Source organism: Mustela putorius, unplaced genomic scaffold (assembly GCF_011764305.1).
Source record: "Mustela putorius furo isolate JIRA1106 unplaced genomic scaffold, ASM1176430v1.1 tig00000905_pilon_pilon_pilon, whole genome shotgun sequence".
NCBI classification, from domain to species: Eukaryota; Metazoa; Chordata; class Mammalia; order Carnivora; family Mustelidae; genus Mustela; species Mustela putorius.
The window spans coordinates 1,036,780-1,049,487 of NW_025421511.1; the positions used below are offsets into that span (position 1 = coordinate 1,036,780).

A 12,708-nucleotide genomic window follows, 5' to 3' on the forward strand; every position below is an offset into this window, starting at 1 on the left:
CTTGAGTTTGTGTTTGTTTTGACAACATCTTTTGAGGCGTATCTGATTTTAGTGTATCCAGGGCTTCCAAAATTTTAAAATCACTGCATAATTGTCCATTGTGTGAAGGTACCATAGTTTATTTAACCAGTCTTTCCTGATGGACATCTAGGTAATTTATAGTCTTTTGTTCATACAAGCAAACTAAAATGATATTAATTATGTGCATGTATGTGAGGGCAGAGGCACATGACCCATGAATGAAGCTTAATCTTCATAGTCCTCACTTCCATGGGTTCTGAATATTCACTTTTGTACCATATTTTCTGTTTTTATGTATTTTGTTCATTTTCTAGCTTTGAGATATAATTGTCATATACCATGTATAAGTTTAAGGTGTACAGCATAGTGATTTAACTTACATACATTGTAAATGATTACCATCATCAGTTTAATTAGCATCTGTCATCTTCTATACATACAATAAAAAGAAAATTCACATGTAATGAGAATTCTTTGGATATACTCTATTAACAATTTGCATACATATATCATACAATAGTATTAACTATCATCTGATGTTGTACTTAGTTCTTATAACTGGATGTTTGGAACTTTTTTTTTTAATTTCTAATTTTTTTATTTTTTATAAACATATAATATATTTTTATCCCCAGGGGTACAGGTCTGTGAATTGCCAGGTTTACACACTTCACAGCACTCACCAAAGCACATACCCTCCCCAAGGACGTTTGGAACTTTTCATCATCATCCAACTTATCCTTCCCCCAATCCCTGATTACAACCACCAATCTCTCTTTTTCTATGACTTTTGTTTGTTTTGATTATATATACAAACATGGTCATACAGTATTTGTTTTTCCCTGACTCATGTCACTTAGTACAATGCCCTCAATCTACATCCAGATTATCACAATTAGCAAAATTTCTTCATTTTTTATGGATGAGTATTTCCGTGTGGGTTTGGGCGTGGGTGTGTACCATAGCTTCTTCGTCCATTCAGTCATTGATGAACATTTAGTTTTTCTCCATGTGTTGGCTATTGTAAATAATAGCATTGTACACATGGGGGGTTAGAGTATCTTTTTAAATTAGTGTTTTTGTTCGTTTCCCACAGATATATTCCCAGAAGTGAAATTGATGGATCATATGTAGTTCTATTTGTAGCGTTTTGAGGCTCATCCATACTCTTCCACAGTGGCAATACCAGTTTACAGTCCCACCAGTAGTGTCCATCCCTTTTCTCCACATCTTCTCCAGCATTTATCTCTTGGCTTTTTGATCATGGCTTTTCTAACCAGTATGACATGAAATCTGATTGTGGTTTTGATTTGCTTTTCCATAATGACTAGTGATGTTGAGCATCTTTTCATAGACCATGTCTTTTTTTTTGGATAAAATGTCTATTCAGATCATTTGACCATTTTTTACAGATTTTATTTATTTATTTGACAGAGACAGAGAACAGAAGCAGGAGGAGTAGGAGAGGGAGAAGCAGCTCATGACTTGAGCTGAAAGCAGCCGCTTAATGACTGAGCCATCCATTGCTTTCATTTGACCATTTTTTAATTTGGATTTTTTTTCTATTGAGTTGTATGAGTTTATTATGTATTTGGGATATTAACCCTCTATCAGATAGATGGTTTGCAAATATTTTTCTCATTCAATACATTGTCTTTTCACTTTGTTGATTGTTTTCCTTTTGCTGGGTAGCTTTTTCTTTGATGTATTTCTATTTATTTATTTTTTTAATTTTATTGCTTATGCTTTAGCTGTCATGTCCAAAAAATCATTGCTAAGACCCATGTCAAAATTTTTTCCTATTTTTTCTTGCTAGGAGGTTTAAGGTTTTAGGTCTTAAATTTAAGTCTCAATCCACTTAGTTTTTTTGTGTCTATAATATAGAGGTCAAGTTTCATACCTTTATTTGTGTCCTTGATTATGTTCAATAAAGTCTTGTAATCTACATCACACATATTTCACTTCCTTGGCTAACTTTATTCCCAAGTATTTTGTTATTTGGATGCTATTAGGAATGATGCAGTGTCCTTCTGTATCTCTGACTACAGTCTTTGGTTTAAAATCTAATTTATCTGATATGAGAATTGCTACCCCACTTTCTTTTGAGGTCTGTTGGCATGAAAGATGCTTCTCCATCCCTTCTCTTTCAGTCGGGATGTATTTTTAGGCTCCAAATGTGTCTCTTGTAGACAGTGTATGGACAGGTGCTGTTGTTTTATCCAACCTGCAACCCTGCGCAATTTTATGGGAATATTTAGAAAAGAAACTGTTTCCTTTTTATTTATTTTTCAATTGAAATAAAATTGACATACAATACTCTATTAGTTTCAGGTTGTACCTCGTAGTGATATGACACTTTTATACATTACAAAATGGTCACCACAATAAGTCTAGTTACTATTTGTCAACATACAAAATTATTTCAATATTATTGACTATACTTTCAATACTATTGACTACATTGATCTATGTAGTACCTTACCTGTGATTGACTTATTTTATAACTGAATGTTTTTACCTTTTAATCCTCTTTATGTGTTTTTTTTTTCATCTCCCACCCCTTTACCCTCTGGTAACCAACAGTCTCCTGAATCTGTGATTCTGTCTCCAGTTGGTTTCTTTTGTTGGTTTTGTACGTCAGATACCACATAAAAGTGAAATCCCATGGCATGTGTCTTTCTCTGGACTTAAGTCATTTGGTAATACCCTCAAGTCCATCTATATAATTAAAAATGGCAAGATTTTATCCCTTTTTAGGGATGAGTCATATTCCTGTGTGTGTGTGTGTGTGTGTGTGTACCTCATCTTTATCCATTGATCTACTGATGGACACAGGATGTTTATATATCTTAGCTATTTAGATAATGTCACAATGAACATAAAGGCATGTGTATCTTTTTTAATTAGTGTTTTTGTTTTCTTCAGACAAATACCCAGAAATAGATTGGGTGGATTTTATGGTATTTCCATTTCTATTTTTTGAGGGACCTTTATACTGCCTTTGAGGGACCTTCAACTCCCGCACCAGTTTATATTGTTACCAACAGTGCCTGAGGGTTTCCTTTTCTCCAAATCCTGCCCAACCCGTGTTATTACTTTTTTAAATACTAGCATTCTGACAGGTTAGAGGTGATCTCATTGTGGTTTTGATTTGCATTGCATATCTTTTCATGTGTCTGTTGGCTGTTATAGGTGTTCTTTTAAAAAATATATTTTCAGATTCTCTGCCCAGTTTTTAATCAATTATTTGGGGGTTTTCACTGTTGAGTTGTATGAATACTTCATTTATTTGGATATTAATACCTTATCAGATATGTTATTTGCAGATATCTCTTCTCATTCAGTAGGTCATCTTTTAATTTTGTTGATTATTTCCTTTTCTGTACTAAAACATTTTACTTTGATGTAGTCACAGTTGTTTATTTTTGTTTTTATTGCATTGGCTGAGGATACAGTTCCAAAAGAATATTCCTAAAACAGATGTCCAAGAGATTACTACCCTTTTTTTTTTTTTTTAGGAGTTTTATGGTTTCAGGTCTTACATTCATGTATTTAATTTGTTTTTAGTTTATTTTTTATATCATGTAGGAGAGTTGTCTGGTTTCAGTCTTTTGCATTAGCTGTTCAGTTTGCGGAGCACCATTTATTGAAGGGACTGTCTTTTTTCCACTATATATTCTTGTTTCCTTTGTTATAAATTAACTCACCATGTAAGGGTTTTATTTCTGGGCCCCCTATTCTGTTTCCTTGATCTATAGCTGTTTCGTGAGAGTACCACACAGTTTTGATAACTACAGTTCTGTAGCATACTTTGTTAACAATTGCAGATCATCTCTGTCAGCCAGGCAGTTGGCCCAGATATCCAGGACCCAGCCCCAACTTCACCGCAGCCCCTGAGCTTCTCACTCTGACTCCTATAAAGTGAGCATGTTGTCCTCACACAGAGGGACTTTCACATTGTGTTTGCTAAAGCAGCTCATGTGGTCCATGAACTCCATATACACCTGTGTGCACTATCTCTGCAAGCTGGCCCTGCCCAGCACCTTGGTGACCTTGGCCAGCTTAATGAGCTTGGGCTGCACAGGGCTCACTTAGTGGTATACTTTGTAATCTAAGATTGTGGTGCCTCCAGTTTTGTTCTTATTTCCCAAGGTCGTTTTGGCTAGTAGGGATCCTCTGTGGTTTTATACAAATTTTAGGATTATTTGTTCTAGTTCTGTGAAAAGTAGTATTGGTATTTTGCTAGGGATTGCATCACATCTGTGGATTGCTGCAGATGGAATGAGCAGTTAAACAATATTCTAATCCACAGATATGACATACATTCCCATAGATTTGTGTTTTATTAGATTACTTTAATCAATATCACATTTTTCCAGAGCACTGTCTTTCACCTCCTTGGTTAAATTTATTCCTAAATATTTTAATATTCTTTTTATGTGATGGTAAATGAGATTTTTTTCATTTCTTTTTTCATATTTCATTATTAATGTATAGAAATACAGGGGCACCTGGGTGGCTCAGTGGGTTAAGCCGCTGCCTTCGGCTTGGGTCATGATCTCAGGATCCTGGGATCGAGTCCCGCATCGGGCTCTCTGCTCAGCAGGGAGCCTGCTTCCCTCTCTCTCTGCCTGCCTCTCTGACTACTTGTGATTTCTCTCTATCAAATAAATACATAAAATCTTTAAAATGCAAACTATTTAAAAAATAAAAAAATAAAAACTTAAAAAAAAAAAGAAATACAGTGGGATTTTGTATATTAATTTTGTATCCTGCAACTTTACTAAATTCCTTTATTAATTCTAATAGTTATTTGGTAGAGTCTTTATGGCTTTCTATATTTATATCATGTCATCTGCAAATAAGAACATTTTTACTTCTTGACATTTTGAAGTCTTGTTTGCTTATGTATGTGTGTATGTATATAATTGTTTGTAATAGTATCTTATAATCCTTCATACTACTGTAATATTAATTTTAATGTTCTTTTATTTCTTTATATAGTTGAGTCTTGTCTTCTTTCTTGATGTTCTGGCTAAAGGTTTATTGATTTTGTTCATCTTTTCAAAGAAAACCTCTTGGTGTTTTTTTCCCCCAGCCTCAATTTCCTTTATTTCTTCTCTAATTGTTATTATTTCCTTCCTTCTGCTAAATTTAGACTTTGTTTGTTCTTCCTTTTCTAGTGCCTTTAGGTGTAAGGTTAAATTATTTATTTGAGAAGTTTCTTGTTTTTTGAGGTTGGCCTGTATTACTATAGACTTTCCTCTTAGAATTGTTTCTGCAGTGTCCCATAGGTTTTGAAATGTGTTTTCATGTTCACTTGTTTCTGGGTATTTAATTTTTTCTCTTTTTTTTCATTCGAGCCATTGGCTATTTAGTAGAATGTTGTTTAGTCTCCATGTGTTGGTGGGTTTTTTTTGGTTTTTCCCTTGTAATTAATTTCTAATGTCATGCTTATTTCATTGGGAAATATGCTTGATATAATCTCAATCTTATATTTATTGAGAATTTTCTTGTGGCCTAACAGGTGATCTATCCTGGAGAATGTTTTGTGTACTGGAAAAAATTTTATTTTTCTGTTTTGGGTTAGAATGTTCTGTTTTTATCTGTTAATTCCATGTAGTCCTGTGCGTCCTTCAAAGCCACTGTTTCCATCTTGATTTTCTACTTGGTTAATCTCTCCATTGATGTAAGCAGAGTGTTAGAGTCCCTTACTATTATTATATTACTGTCAACTTTTCCATTTGTGTCTGTTAATATTGTTTTATGTATTTTGGTGCTCCTATGTTGTGTGCATAGATATTTACAATTGTTATATCCTTTTGTTGGATTGATACCTTTATTATTATGTAATGTTTTTCTGTTTCTTGTTACAGTCTTTATTTTAAAATGTATCTTGTTGGAAATGTTGCTATTTCAGCTTTCTTTTTGTTTCCATTCACAAGCTCTTTTTTTTCGGACTCTGTGCCTTAGGCACTGTCCATAAAACTAGTCAATAAATCATCTTCAGGTATGACCCAGGTTATTTTTTGTTTTCTTCATTTTTTTTAGTATGGTAAAATACACATAAAATTTAATATTTTAACTACTTTTAAGTGTATAGTTCAGGTGTATTAAGTTATATCATTCTGTAACCATCACCATCATCTATATCCAAGACCCATCATCCTGCAAAACCGAGACTAGACCTACTAAACAGTACCTCCTCTGATCCTCTCTTCCCAGCCCCTGGCTACCTCCATTCTACTTTCTGTCTGTATGATTTTAATCTTCCACCTCTGTGCTGGATCTTGGAGATTGTGAGTTTGTATGTGGACCCTTTAAGGGCAGTCTTGATTTCTTATAGCCCTCCCACTCTCCCAGAGTTCCACTGATTTTTTTAAGGACAGACATGTGGAGGCATATCTTTCTGGTGAAGGTGTCAGGACAGACATTGCTCAATACACGGCTTAAACCCCTTTTTCTGAGAGAGGACACCTGTACCATGATATCCCTCCTTGTGGATTGCTTCACTGGGCAGTCCAACCAGGTCCTTTCTCTGTCACTTCTGTTCTTCTTGATATGGATTTCTTTTTATATCTTTTGCTTTAGATTGGCTGTTATATTAGTTTTCACAGAGAATTCTGTATATAGTTGCAGCCTCAGTGTGTCTGTGGACATAAGTGAGCACAGGCTCTTCCTACTGCCATTTTGATTGAGCTGCATTATTCTTTAAATGTTTGGTGACATTCATAATTAAAGACATCTAATCCTGGGATTTTCCCTTTGGTTCATTTCTGATTACTGAATCTTCTTACTAGTAATTGGTTAATCCAGATTTTCTATTTCTTCCAAGTCAGTTTTGGTGGTTTGTGTGTTTCTAAGAACTTTTCCATTTCTTCTAGGTTATCCAGCTCTGGAATATATAGTTGTTCATAGGAGCCTCTTAATATACTTTGTTTTCTGTTTTATCAGTGGTATTGTTTCCTTTTTCACTTATATTTTATTGATTTAAGTCTTATGGCTTTTTTCCTTGGTTAGTCAATCTAAAAGGTTTGTCACTTGTCTTTATCTTTCAAAGAACTAACTTGTAGTTTATTTTATTGGTCACTGTTTATGCACACATCCAGTACTCCATGTAATACATGCCCTCTTTTTTTTTTCTAAATATGTGCTCTCCTTAGCACCCCCTGCCAGGCTGACCTATACCTCCACACACCTCCCCTCCCAACCCCTCAATTTGTTTCTCAGAGTCCATAGTCTCTCATGCTTCATCTCCTCCTCCAATTTCCCCCAACTCACTTTTCCTTTCCTTTTCCTAATGTCTTCCATTATGCTCCTTAATGGAGCATATTCCTTATGCTCCACAAGTAAGTGAAACCATAGATAACTGACTTTCTCTGCTTGACTTATTTCACTCAGCATAATCTCATCCAGTCCTGTCCGTGTTGATACAAAAGTTGGGTATTCATCCTTTCTGATGGAGGTGTAATATTCCATAGTATATATGGACCATATCTTTCTTTATCCATTCATCCATTGAAGGACATCTTGGTTCTTTCCACAGTTTGGCAATTGTGGCCATTGCTGCTATGAACATTGGGGTACATATGGCCCTTCTTTTCACTACATCTATAATTTTGGGGTAAATACCCAGTAGTACTATTGCTGGGTCATAGGGTAGCTCTATTTTTAATTTTTTAAGGAATCCAAATTTTGTTTTCCAAAGCGGCTGCACCAACAGTACATTCCCACCCAAACAGTGTAAGAGGTTTCCCCTTTCTCCACATCCTCTCCAACACTTGTTGTTTACTGTCTTGTTAATCTTGGCCATTCTAACTGGTGTAAAGTGGTATTTCAATGTGATTTTGATTTGAATCCCCCTGATGGCTAATGATGAACTTTTTCCATGTGTCTGTTAACCATTTGTATGTCTTCTTTAGAGAAGTGTCTGTTCATGTCTTCTGCCCATATTTTAACATGATTATCTGTTTTTTGAGTGGTGATTTTGAGGAGTTCTTTGTAGAACTTAGTTATCAGCCCTTTGTCTGTAGTGTCATTTGCAAATATCTTCTCCCATTCCGTGGGCTGCCTCTTTGTTTTGTTGGCTGTTTCCTTTGCTGTGCAGAAGATTTTAATCTTGATGAAGTCCCAAAAGTTCATTTTCACCTTTGTTTCCTTTGTCTTTGGAGACATATCTTTTTTTAAAAGATTTTATTTATTTATTTGGCAGAGAGAGAACACAAGTAGGCAGAGAGGCAGGCAGAGAGAGAAGGGGAAGCGGGCTCTGTGCTGAGCTGAGAGGCTGATGCAGGGATCGATCCCAGGACCCTGAGATCATGACAGAGCTGAAGGCAGAGGCTTAACCAACTGAGCCACCAAGGCGCCCCTGGAGACATGTCTTGAAAGAAGTTGCTGTGGCCAATGTTGAAGAGGTTACTTGCCTATATTCTCCTCTAGGATTTTGATAGTTTCCTGTCTCACATTGATGTATTTCATCCATTTTGAGTTTATCTTTGTATATGATGTAAGAGAACAGTCGAGTTTTATTCTTCTATACATAGCTGTCCAATTTTCACAGCACCATTTATTGAAGAGACTGTCTTTTTTACCACTGGATATTTTTTCCTGCTTCATCAAAGATTATTTGACCATAGAGTCAAATAATTTGACCATAGAGGGTCCATATCTGGGCACCCTACTCTATTCCTTTGGTCTGTGTATCTGTTTTTGGGCCAGTACCATGCTGTCTTGGTGATCACAGCTTTGTAGTAAAGCTTGAAATCAGGCAACGTGATACCCCCAGCCCTATTTATCTTCTTCGACATTTCCTTAGTGATTTGGAGTCTTCTCTGGTTCCATACAAATTTTAGGATTCTTTGTCCCAACACTGAAAAATTTTGCTATTATTATGATCAGGATGGCATTGAAAGTATAGATTGCTCTGGGAGCACTGAGTGTTGTACATAAAAAATGAATCTTGGAACACTGCATCAAAAACAAATGAAGTATTTTATGGTGACTAACATAACACAATAAAAAAAAAGAAGTCTAGGGGACCAATAAAGGAATATTACTTTGAAAATTAAAAAAAGGAATAATAATAATTTGTTTGAAAATATGCCTGTCTTTTCTATTTTCATAATTTCTATATTTCGCAACTTAGAACAGCTTAGAGATAATCACATATTATTTCCTCCTTTAATTTATTAATGTACTCATCTTGCAATTCTTGGACTGGTCATCATGTGTACATATTGAGCATATTTTACTGTACTATATTGTATAATATTACACTACTAAACAAAATTTGTTTATATTGTATAGATTTTGTTTACATACATTTTGTTTGCATACTAGGAATTTTTACTTTCTTTTTTTCCTTTTTACATTGGGGTATATTAGTTTCAGATGTACAACACATTGATTTATGTAAATATTGTGAAAGGATCACCATAATAGGTCTAATTATCATCCATCACCACATATTTATATCTTTATTTTCTTTTTTATTGCATAGTAATACACACGTGCACACATATATACAAACACACACGTACCACATCTTCCTTATCCATTGATGAGTCAATGAACATTTGGGCTTCTACCATAATTTGGCTATTGTTGTATAATGTTGCTATAAATGTTGGGGTGCAAGTATCCTTTCAAATCAGTATTTTTGTATCCTCTGGGCCATAAAGAGAATGAAATCTTGACATTTACAATAATGTGGATGGAGCTAGAGTATTATACTAAGTGAAATAAGGCAGTCAGAGGAAGACATATACCATATGATCTCACTTGTTTGAACCATCCTTGAGTCATCATTGCATCCCTGGAGTAAATTCTTTTGTAAAAAGATTTTGTTTATTTATTTATTTAAGAGCATGAGAGTGCAAGGAGAGGAATAAGGAGAGAAGCATAAGCAGATTCTGCACTGAGCAGGGAGCCTGATATGGGGCTCAGTACCCTGAGATCATGACCTGAGCAAAATCAAGAGTTGGATGTGTTTAACCAACTGAGCCACAACCCAGGCTTTCCCCCAGAATAAATTCTTGGACCCTTTGCGTGTTAATTGACCATCTATGTATAGATTTATTTCCAGGCCTTCCACTCTATTCCATTAATCTGTGAATCTGATTTTTTTTGTCAATATAATCCTATTTTGACTAATATAGCTTCACAATATAGTGTGAAATCAGGACATGTGATTTCACCTTTGTTCTTTCTCAACATTGTTTTGATTGTTCAGGGTTTTTAAGTTCCACACAAATTTTAGGATTCTTCTCTGGAACTTGCTTGGGAATTTTCGTAAGAATTACGTGGCTGAAAACAAAACAAAACAACAACAAAAAAACAAACAACAACAACAACAAAAGAATTACATGGCTGTTATGTTGGTTTATTGTTTTGGGTAATATAAACATTTTAATAATAATTTCTCCAATCCATGAGTAACTTATGTCTTTCTATTTACTCGTGTCTTCTGTAATACTCATTAATGTCTTAACAGTTATCAATGTACAGGTATTTTACTTACTTGTTTAAATTTATTCATAGGAATTTTATTCTTGTTCATGAAATTATAAAAGGGATTGCTTTATTATATTTTTTCTGATAGTTAATTATTAGTGTAAAGAAATGCAACAGACTTGGATGTATTGATTTTTTTACCCTGAAACTTTATTGAATTTGTTTATTCACCCTAACAGCTAATTGATGGAATCCTTAGGGTTCTCCTTATGTATCGTCATGTCCCTGCAATGGTGACAATTATACTTCATTTCCAGTTTAAATGTCTTTTGATTCTTGGCTAGTTGCTTCAGTTAAGACTTGCAAATATATGAAATACAAGTGGTGCGTATGGACATTCTTATCTTGTTACTGATCTTAAAGGAAAAGCTCTCAGCTTTTCACCACTGAGGATGGTATTAGTTGTGGCCTCCTCACATATAGTGTTTATTTTGATGAAGTATATTCCCCTTACACTTACTTTCTTTAGACTTTTTATTATGGAAGGATGTTGAATTTTGTCAAATGATTTTTCTCCATTAATTGAGATACCCATAATTTTAATACTTCATTTTGCTAATGTGGACTATCCTATTGATTGATTTACAGGTGTTGAATTATTCTTGCATCCCTGAATGGTCTTGATTGTTCAAATGTAGTGTTAAATTTGGTTTACTGATATTTTGTTGATGATCTTTTCTTCTATGCTCATCGTGAATTTTTCCCTGTAATTTTCCTTTCCCTGTAATTTTCCTGTAAATTTCCTGTAATTTCTTTCCTTGTCCTTTTGGTATCATGTAGTCCTGGCCTCGTAAAATGAGTTTGGAAGCAATCCCTCCTCTTCAGTTTTTAGAATAGTTTGAGAAGGATTGTTACTCTTTCTTAAATGTTTGGTAAAATCCACCAATGAGATCATTTGGTCTTGACTTTTGTTTCTTTGTAGATTTGTTTCTTTGTTTTTGTTGTATGAGGGGAGAAGGACAGAGGGAGAGAGAATTTTTTTTTTTTTTTTAGATTTTAGTTATTCATTTGACAGCAGAGATCACAAGCAGAGAGAGGAAGGGAAGCAGGCTCCCTGCTGAGCAGAGAGCCTGACACAGGACCCGGGGCTTGATCCCAGGACCCTCAGATGAGCCGAAGGCAGAGCTTCAACCCACTGAGCCACCCAGGCACCCCAAGAGAGAGAATCTTAAGCAGGTTCCCTGCCCAGTGCAGAGCCCAACATAGGGGTGAACCTCACAACCCTGAGATCATGACCTGAGCCAAAATCAAGAGTCAGATGTTTAACCAACTGAGCCACTCAGGTATTCCTCTTTGCAGGCTTATTAATAGTGATTGAATCTCCTAGCTGGTGATTGATATATTCAGATATTCTATCCTTCCTGGTTCAGTCTCGGTATGTTGTATGTTTTTAGGAATTTGTCCATTTTTCCCTAGATCTTTAAACTTGTCAGCAAATAATTTCTTATGATTAATCCCTTGATACCCCTTGTATTTCTCTGATACCAGTTGTAATGAATAAGTTGATAAGAGAATAAGCTTGAATATATTTAAAAGGTCTACATTTGTACTCACACTACACATAAATTTGGACATATTTCATATTTTTAACTTGTGTATCCATTGTTAAATTACTGTAGCAATAGTTGTTTCTCTACTTTTACTTTTAACCTTTTTACCAGCTGTTTAAGTGATTAATGTACTACCAATTTATATATTTACTAGTGAGATGTATATATTCATATATTTTCTTCTCACTAATTTTTACTCTTTCTTTTCAGCTTAAAGAAGTTCCTTTAAGGGGCGCCTGGGTGGCTCAGTGGGTTAAATCCTCTGCCTTCGGCTCGGGTCATGATCCCAGGATCCTGGATCGAGCCCCACATTGGGCTCTCTGCTCAGCGGGGAGCCTGCTTCCCTGCACCACCCCACCCCCACCCCACCGCCTGCCTCTCTGACTACTTGTGATCTCTCTCTCTGTCAAATAAATAAATAAAATCTAAAAAAAAAAAAAAGTTCCTTTAACATTTCTTATAAGGCCAGACTACTGATGTTGCACTCTTGTGATTTTGGCTTGTGCAGGAAACTTTGTCTCCTTCAACTTTGTATGGTGTTTTTAATGGATATATTCTTGATTGGATTTTTTTTTTCCTTTTAGTACTTTGAATATATTGTTTCCCTCACTTTTAGCCTAAAACA

The 12,708-nt window shown here is 35.1% G+C and overlaps 1 pseudogene; it reads right to left on the minus strand.

The window, feature by feature from the left end:
- Nucleotides 1-3,902: 3,902 nt before the first annotated feature.
- LOC123393621 lies at nt 3,903-11,224 on the minus strand (annotated as a pseudogene).
- Between the last annotated feature and the right edge of the window lie 1,484 nt (nt 11,225-12,708).